The following is a 9,353-nucleotide window of genomic DNA, read 5'->3' on the forward strand; positions in this document are numbered from 1 at the left end:
AGACGGTGGAAACGGACTGGCCAAGAAGGCCTATTCGGCATCGGCTCGCGTCAAGGCTGCCAACTACACCGCCTGCTGGGAGCCTACATCCAGACCCTCATGGAACGGATCTCCCCCCTGTCCCGGACGTCCCAGATGACATCCAGAGGCAGCTGGTGGAGATGGGACGAAGCCCATTCCATTGGAAGTTGGCTCATCACCACTTCCAGGAATTGCGGACTGTCTTGGAGGCCATGTCAGCATCATGGCCTTCGACGCCATGCCTGGTTGAGGCCTCCGACCCAACCCTACGGTCAGGGCAGCCATCGAGGCATGCCGCTTGACGGGACCGGGCTTTCCACGCCGAGACCCGACGACCGCCTGAACCGCAAGTTCCGGATGAAGGCGGCGGCGAGAAGCACGGCATGTCCTCAGCACACGGCTTCTCCGTTCTGGAAGCGTCAGCGCCCGTGGCGCCGCAAGGTCAGTCACAGGGGGCCTTCCCCCGGGATCGCAGCCCAGCCGCAGGGCTCCCAGAGACACGCTTCCCCTCGCAATCTTCCTCCTCCTCTGGCCGTCACAACTTCCTGCCTCGGTACCGCAAGTCCTGCCGGCAGGACAACCGACCAGGGCAAGAAGGAGCCTGAAGGGATGCAGCGCGCTTCGTCTCTCCTTCACCCCTCTCTCTGGACATTTTGAGGCCCTTTGTTAACACTGCTGCCTCTATAACATCGGACTCGTGGGTTCTCAACATCGTCCGTAGGGGTTATGCTCTCGAGTTCCAGAGCTCCCTCCAACTGGATTCATGTCCACTCCCCCCTCGGACACCCTTCTCGACGAAGTGCGCACCTTGCTTGGTAAAGGGGCAATCTCCCTTTGCTGCCCGACCAATGTCCCAGGGCCTTTTTCTCCAGGTACTTCCACGGTACCGAAAGCGGATGGGGGCATCAGGCCCATCCTGGACTTGAGACAATTGAACTTGTTCCTGGACTACCGTCGCTTTCGAATGGTAACCTTGGCTTCCATCTGCCTCTACTTCATCAGGGCCTGTGGTTCGCGACTGTTGACCTGAGGACGCCTACTTCCACATCGGGATCCGAGAGTCCCACCGGAGATTCCTCGCCTTCGCTGTCGGCTCCGACTCGTACCACTACAATGTGCTTCTTTCGGCTTGGCCACGGCTCCAGAGCTTCACAAAGTGCATGGCACCGGTGGTGGTTATACCTTCATCAGAAGGGCTTCATGGTCTTTCCCTACCTGGGACGACTGGCTTGTTTGCAGCCGAATCCCAAGACGAGCTGCAGGAGGCCGTCTCATTCGCATTGACCTCTTGGACTCCCTCGGGCTGGTGTTCAACGGGAAAGTCCCACTTCACACGACCAGGCAGGTCAGTTCCTCGGGGCCATCCTCGACTCCGAAAAACTGCCTAGCTTCCTCCCTTCGGTCGGTTTCAGGCCCTGACAACGTCCCTCAGGCCGTGCATCTCCCACGAAGGGTGAGAGCCAGAGACGTCCAAGTCGCCCTGGGCCACATGGCATCGACCGACATTCGTCACCCCCTGGGCCAGACTTCGTCTTCGGCCGCTCCAATCCTGGTCCTCTCCCTCTTCTCTCCGTGTGGACCCTCCTTCAAAATGGCTCAAGGTACCGAGACCGGTGGCCGCTTCCCTCAGTGGTGGCTAGACAGCCCCAACGTCTGCACTGGGATGCCTTTTCATCAGCCCCAGGCACAACTGATTCTGACAACCGATGCATCCTGGAGGGATGGGGCCTCCACTTGCTCGACTTGGTCGTCAAGACAGGTGGTCCGCACAAGACCAGCTCCTCCACATCAACGCTTTGGAATGCTCGCCGTGGAGAAGGCTTTGAGGCATTCGAGTTGCTGTCGCAGGAAGAGTGGTCCTCCTGAGGACGGACAACACCACCGTGATGTACTACTCAACAAACAAGGTGGTACCAGATCCAGGACCCTGCTCGACCTCCCCTCTGCAATCTCGGACTGGTGCATCCAGAGGCGCGTCCTCCTCCAGGCGATTCACCTTCCCGGGGAGGACACGAGTTGGCGATCGCCTCCGCAGATCTCCTTCGGTGTGCCCGAGTGGGGCTCCATCCCGAGACGGTCAGCAAACCTTTTCGATTGGTGGGGGAAACCCCCCGGATCGACCTCTTCGCGCCAGGTGGAAACAGCCCCCGTCCCCAGTTCTGCCTCAGAAGCGATTGGACAATCCCTCGGGGACGCATTGCCTTTCCTCGGACGGGGGAGCTCCTCTACGCCTTCCCTCCGTTCCCTCTCATCACAGAGTGGTGTCCAAGATGACAACGGACCGCTCGCAGTCGATCCTCATCACCCGTGGTGGCCGAGACAGCCGTGGTTCGCATCCCTTCTCCATCTCCAGGAATGCTTCCTCCCGTCTCGTCCTCGCACGGACCTGCTATCGATCCAGGACGACGATTCTCCACCCCGACATCGAGAGCCTGCCGCTGGTAGCCTGGGGATTCGGCCCTGACTGTCTTGCCAGGGCAGTGAGGACGGTGTTCCTGGCTGCGAGGAGGAGGAACCTTCCACCCCGCGCTCTTATGCCCTGAAATGGAGGAGATTTTGCCTCTTCCTTGACCAAAAGGGCTTGTCTCCTGCACAGGTGTCCACTCCAGTGGTGCTGGAGTTTTTGATGGCACTTTTGGATGGAGGGCTTTCCCTCAAATCCATCAAATGTACCTTTTGCCATTTGTGCCAAATACCAGTTCGGGGGGAGGGTTTTTTTCTTCAAAGACCCCCTTGATGAAGGGGTTCCTGAAGGGTTGTGCCACCTTTATCCTCCTGTTTCGGTACCAATGCCGGCTTGGAGTTTGGAGTCGGTACTGTCCGCTCTCCCATCCAAGCCCTTTGAACCGATGGCCACAGCGGACTTGAGACTATTGACTTGAAAACCGCTTTCCTGTGGCCATCACCTCTGCCCGCCGTGCGGGCGAACTCTGTGCTTACGGAGGGACCAGCCATTCCTGAGGTTCCCCAAGGACAAGGTGGTCCTCCGTACGGACATTACCTTTTGCTAAGGTAGTGTCTGCTTTCCCATGTGCCAGGACATTGTGTTGCCCACTCTAGCATCCAACCCGAGTCGGATGGGAGCGACGCCTACACTCTCTTGATGTCAGAGAGCACTGCATTTTACCTGGACAGAACTTCTGCCTCCAGTCGGTCCGAGAGACTTTTCCAGTGCTACTCGGAACCGAAGAAGGGGTTGCCTGTGTCTGCACAGAGGCTTTCCAAATGGGTGGCTGGTCCATCCACCTCTGCTATGAACTGTTAGGCAAGCCTCTCCCTGGCATGGTTCGGTCCCATTCCACAAGGTCAATGGCAGCATCCTCTGCATTCCTGTCGGGATTCCTTTGGAGGATGTCTGCAAGGTGCTGCTCGTCCCAACCTCTGACTTTTATTAACCATATAGGTTGGACACCAGGGCCCTCCGAGACGCAGCCTTCGGGAGGGCTGTGTTGGTTTCAGAGTTGCATTGATTGCACTACTGATTTTGTGTTTATTACTCTTGTACAGTTGACACTGTTTACATTTTGTTGAATGTTGGTTTGCACACAGTCCTATGGGATCGGTCTTGCATGACCTCTGTTCCCTTCTCGGTTTAGCAAAGTTATTGTTTTATCTGTGCATGAACAAAAAGACTGACTCTTTATGGTTCAAGGTGTTTTATTGTAATAAATATACCTTTGGTTTACCATAGCATGGTCTCAGGAACTCCCTCCGCCGCATACCTAAGCTTGTCAGTCTAAACCATTTGTTGATTCGCAGAGACCCCGAAGAAGAGGACAGGTTGCTTACCTGTAACGGTATTTCTTCGAGTGGTCATCTGCGAATACATACAAATCCCACCCATCCGTCCCCCTCAGTGTCCTGCTCACCTGGCTCTTTCCATCGCCTGCTTGGCGGAAAAATTGCGGAACTGGGGAAAGAGCGGGAAGGCAGGGGCCTTATAAGGGTGGGCAGATTACCGCCAAAAAGTTTCATATGTTGCAGAGTTAACTCTGCCCAGTGATTCCAGTAGGTTCCGAGCAGCACTGCGCAGGCGCAGTGAAACCCATTTGTATGTATTCGCAGATGCCACTCGAAGAAATACTGTTACGTAAGCAACCTGTCCTTTTCAAGGGCAGGTACATGCAACTGTGACTATTGGTGCAGATGCAGCCCCAGTTAGTGAATTGTGAAGATGCACACCCAAGCATGGGTAATTGTATTCCAGTGTACACTGGGTGCTTTCAGTGTCCATCAGGCACTCCTGATGAGCATCGGACACTCCTCACCCTCACTGGGCACTTCTGATGTCCACTGGCCACGGCACTCTAATACAGATGCTTTCAAACTACTTAGTTCTATTTCCTGCACACCTAAGTCCACTTACGATGCGGCATTCCCACCATACATTTTACCAATGGGGAATATTTTTGTTTCTCTTTGATTGCCAAGTGAAATCAAAGTACTGGCAACATCCTAGAGAACAGAACACCTTGCCGATTACCGGTAGTTACACCAAATGATGGAGCAAATATTATACCTCCCTTTTGCAACTTGCTAGAATGTGCTGCTGATCACATCACACTATTTAAGCCAGCATTAAGTCACCAATGGGATTCTGATACACATCTTCTAATATCACAGCCCACAGTTGCTAAGATGTATCCTCCATGCAATGATACAACAAAATACAAAATACACATTGTGGTGATCTCTTTATTAGGTCAGCCAGAAGCTGTAAAACAACAACAACATTATGGTAGCTTTTGAATCCCACTGGCATCTTCATCATGCAGAGATGGTTAAAAAAGCATGCAAGGGTAACAAAATGATGGGGTTGATGTCACAGGTCTGCATCTTGCTTGAGCTGTTTGCTTAAGGTTTTTAAAAAGTGGTCTCAAGGGAGGGTTGATGCAAGAGGGGACTGCAAACAAAGGCAGTAAGACAAGTGCAATAAAGCCTCCTTCACCATTAACTTTCTTTTAAGATCTGGACCTGCCTCTATTCAATGCAAGGCTCCAAACCAGAGTACAGTGAATCTCAAGAAACTCCTATTAGTTCCATGTAATAAGACCTACAGCATGAAATGATATAACCCTTGAGCACTTTTAATAAGCTACACAAGGTTTGCAGTCATCCAGAAGAACATCACATGCACAGTCATGGATGGCTTTGTATGTCCACGGAATATACTGGTCACAAAGCAGCATCAAACTGCTTCTTGTGTTTTTTGGCTCCCCCTTCCCTTAGCACGGTGCAACCAGTTTCCTCCAAAAAGCATCTGGTTATTCCAATTGGGATATCCAAAAGTAAAAAAAAACGAAAATGAAAAAGCCTACATGAATAGTTCTGTGACTCTGACAGCCAGCTCTCTTCCATCCTTCCATGTTCAGCTTAATGACTATTGGTCTCTGTTTTGCTCTCTGGAGATCCAGCTGGACAGCAGCCTGCCTGGTCATCAGATTTCCGGTAATACATCCTGGTCAGGACGGTCAGGATGAAGGTCTCTAAAATCAGGAGCTGGTAGTGCATCTCTTCAAGCAACAGAGGAGAAAGAAAAGGATGAGTGCAGCTGTAGTTGGAAGCTCCCTTAGCTGTGGTGGGGCAACACTATGCCAGGTTTCAGATTGAATTTTAAAGGACCAATCTAAATTGCTCCTCTAATATTTGGATAAAAACCCTGAACAGATTCCCTGCCTCAACAACACAGAATCATAGTTGGAAGAGACCACAAGGGCCATCCAGTCCAACTCTCAATCAAAGCATCCCCGACAGATGGCCATCCAGCCTCTGTTTAAAGACTTCCAAGGAAGGAGTGTGTTCCACTGCTGAACAGCTCTTACTGTCAGGAAGTTCCTCCTAATGTTCAGGTGGAATCTCTTTTCCTGTAGCTTGCATCCATTGTTCTGGGTCCTGTTCTCTGGAGCAGCAGAAAACAAGCTTGTTCCCTCCTCAATATGACATCCCTTCAAATATTTAAACAGGGCTATCATATCACCTCTTAACCTCTTCTCCAGGCTAAACATCCCCAGCTCCCTGAATCGTTCCTCATAGGGCAAAGTTTCCAGACCTTTCACCATTTTAATCGCCCTCCTTTGGACATGATCCAGTTTCTCAATGTCCTTTTTGAATTGTGGGGCCCAGAACGGGACACAGTATTCCAGGTGGGGCCTGACCAGAGCAGAATAGAGTGGCACTATATTGATCTAGATACTATACTTTTATTGATGCAGCCTAAAATTGCATTGGCCTTGCTGCATCACACTGTTGACTCATGTTCAACTTATCGTCTACTTGGACTCCTAGATCCCTTTCACATGTAGTTTCATTCAGCCAGGTGTCCCCCATCCTATATCTGTGTATTTTATTTTTCTGCCCTAAGTGCAGTGCCTTACATTTCTCCATATTGAATTTCATTTTGTCAGCTTTGGCTCAGCTTTCTAGTCTATTCAGGTCATTTTGAATGTTGGTCCTGTCCTCTGGAGTATTAGCTATTCCTCCTAATTTGGTGTCATCTGCAAATTTGATAAGTACGCCCCCCAATTCTATCATCCAAGTCATTGATAAAGATGTTGAATAGCCCTGGGCTCAGGACAGAGCCCTTTGGGACCCCACTGGTCGCTTCTCTCCAGGATGAAAAGGAGCCATTGTTGAGCACCCTTTGGCCGGTCAACCAATTACAAATCCATGTAACCTTGTCTGGCACACATTTTACAAGCTTGTTTGCAAGAATGTAATGGAGAACCCTGTCAAAGGCCTTACTGAAATCAAGATATACTATATCCACAGCATTCCCTTCATCTATCAAGCACCAATAGACATCAGTGAGTACTTCTGTTTCTTTGCACTTTTTTGTTGTTTGCCTTCAAGGCATTTCAGACTTATGGCAACCCTATCACTGGATCCTTCTTGGCAAGATTTGAGAGGGGTTTGCCTTTACCTTCCTCTGAGGCTGAGAGTGTGTGACTTGCCCACGGTCACCCATGTTTGAGTGGGGATTCAACCTCTGGTCTCCAGAGTCATAATCCAATGCTCAAACTACTGAACCTCTGTGCTATTTCAAAGTCCTGGGGAGCCCATATCACTCTCTTGGGGCAGCTTTTCTAGCAAAGCTTTTTAGTGTATGTGTGTATATATGTATGTATGTTATATCCCCTTTTTCTCCCAGCACCAGATCCTAGGCATTCCTATCTCCTTGTCATGCACAGCCAAGTCAGACCTTGTTTGGTAAAGCCTTGTATTTTGCATTCCCCCTCAGTCCTTGCACCGACTGCATAGGATCCTGCTAGTGACCTTTGTGCACGTTAATGTGGCTTACATGCACATATGTCTCTTTTCACTATTTTCAAGCCCTTTACACTCTGTCCAAATCCAACCTCCAATAACTACCAATCTGCTGCAGCTGCTTACCAGTGGAGAAGGAAGGAAGCAATCAATCAATTGGGACAATGAAGATAGCAGCTGGTCCTGGCTCTGTGGGGAAGGGAAATGAAGTGGCCCACCATCTGGGAATGCACCCTTCCCCCCCCCCCATCCTTCTCCAAACTGAGACAAGCTGCTGCTTCATCATCTGAATTGCCTTCCCTCATCTTCTTCTTCCCAATGGAAAGCCACAGCAGTAGTGAGCAATCCTAGGGCTTGGCCAGCTGCCGGGAAGGACATGGACCGTCATAGGTGGAGCATTCCATTCCATCCACTTGATGTAAGCAGGTGGCCTCTATGTTAGTTGGGGGTTCTGCTCAGTTTGCTCTCTCAAGTCCCCTTCCCTATAAACTCCCAGATGGACACAGTAGATTCTCAAACTCACGCTGGGACCGCGCTCTGGAGGAGAAAGGTGGGGCACAGGCAATCTGCCCACCGTTGCCCAAAATGCTGAAGATGGAAGCCTGCAGTGCTGTCAAGATGAGAAGAACCTGGAAGCAAAAGAGCAGAAGAGAGAGTTTTGATGTGGCTCCAGAAGAACAGGTTTTGGGTGGGTCTACACTGGCCAGAATACTTTGGCCAGAGTATTCTGTCCCCAGATTCCCCCATTACCTCCATACTCCAAAGCGACACCAGGTGGTGGATGACACATGCGTTCCACTATGTCACCACCAGCAGCAACACAAATGGCTCCCTTTGAGGTCAAAAATGAGGTGCCCACCATCAAAGACATGGCTGCCACTATGTTGTGATCTTGGAGGAACTGAACCATGCCACCGGCACTGGTGGCAGTGGGCAGTACAGGGGGATGCTGTGGAAATAGCCACCTGGTGTCACTCAGAGTGCTCTAGATTTTCCTGGGAGTCATCAGTTTTTAAAATTCGGTTTAGGGAAGGAATGGCCCAGCTTCATTGCAGAACTATCTTTCCCACGTGAAGACAGCTCTGCCTTGTGAAGACAGGGCAATGCGAAAGAAACTGGTTTAAATGGCCCATCTACACATGCCCCAGTCTCTTCAGTGAAGCACTTTCATACCACTTTAACCTCACTAGAAGGCTCCAAATGAGGTCCTCTTTCTTCAGCTTAGCCTCCTAACCATACTGGGATAATAATACTCATCTATCCTATAGTGTTGTTGCAAGGATTCCTGAGGTAAGGTTTGACTTAAATCTGCAGTTTTAGGGGAAAGTATTCACAATTCTCAGGCAGAGATTTTGAAATATCTCCATAAACTACAACTCTGGTTTTGCAGCAGAGACAGAGAAGGCTAAATGGCTTGCCAAACTACAAATCCCAGATTTCCACAGCATTAAACCACGGTAGTTAAAGCAGTGTCAAACTGCATTATTTCTGCCTTGCAGATGCAACCCTCATCATAATGGGATAATAATGCTGATTTTCCCTACAGTGTTGTTGCAAGGATTCCTGAGATAATGTTTGAAAATTCTTTACCTAAATTTGCACTTTAGGGAGATGTTTTCAGAATTCTCAGTCAGAGACTTTGAAATCCTGGGATTCTGTAGGATGTTGCCATAGCAGTTAAAGTGCAGTCAAAGTGCTACTATTGTGTGGTGTGGAAAAGATTTGAGTCTTCAAGGGGTTGGGGAGAAAATGCTACGACCTTTCTTCACCAGGGCTCAGTTGGGCATTCGAATCCTCCCCCTTTGTGTAAGCGTAACTAGGGAGTTTATCACACTCGGACTAATTTCGGCATTAAAGAAAGCTTAAAGAGCATTTAAAGCATCCCGCAAACGAAGCAGCAATGGCGAGTAATCGCGCAAATGATTATCACACACAATTGAGCAAATATAGTGATATCAGAAATGCATCGTCACTGAAATCCCCAAAGTAAAAAGATGTACATTAATGCTTCTTTGTGACTACTTTAACGGAAGGTTTTGTGCAGTGTCATGTGAAATTGTTATGCGTGA

At 49.9% G+C, this 9,353-nt stretch overlaps 1 protein-coding gene and 1 long non-coding RNA gene across 2 annotated transcripts in view; one reads left to right on the forward strand and one right to left on the reverse strand.

Moving 5' to 3' along the window:
* ARMC9 (armadillo repeat containing 9) overlaps positions 1-9,353 on the forward strand; it is a 1,183,007-nt gene that overhangs the window by 46,278 nt on the left and 1,127,376 nt on the right. The gene's annotated exons all lie outside the window — the stretch shown is intronic.
* LOC121925353 lies at positions 4,699-9,347 on the reverse strand. The gene is made up of 2 exons (XR_006102858.1): positions 7,808-9,347; positions 4,699-5,534 (listed from the first exon to the last, which is right to left on the reverse strand). It is a non-coding gene; the product is annotated as an uncharacterized LOC121925353 (long non-coding RNA).

This window comes from Sceloporus undulatus, chromosome 3, assembly GCF_019175285.1.
Source record: "Sceloporus undulatus isolate JIND9_A2432 ecotype Alabama chromosome 3, SceUnd_v1.1, whole genome shotgun sequence".
Classification (NCBI taxonomy): domain Eukaryota; kingdom Metazoa; phylum Chordata; class Lepidosauria; order Squamata; family Phrynosomatidae; genus Sceloporus; species Sceloporus undulatus.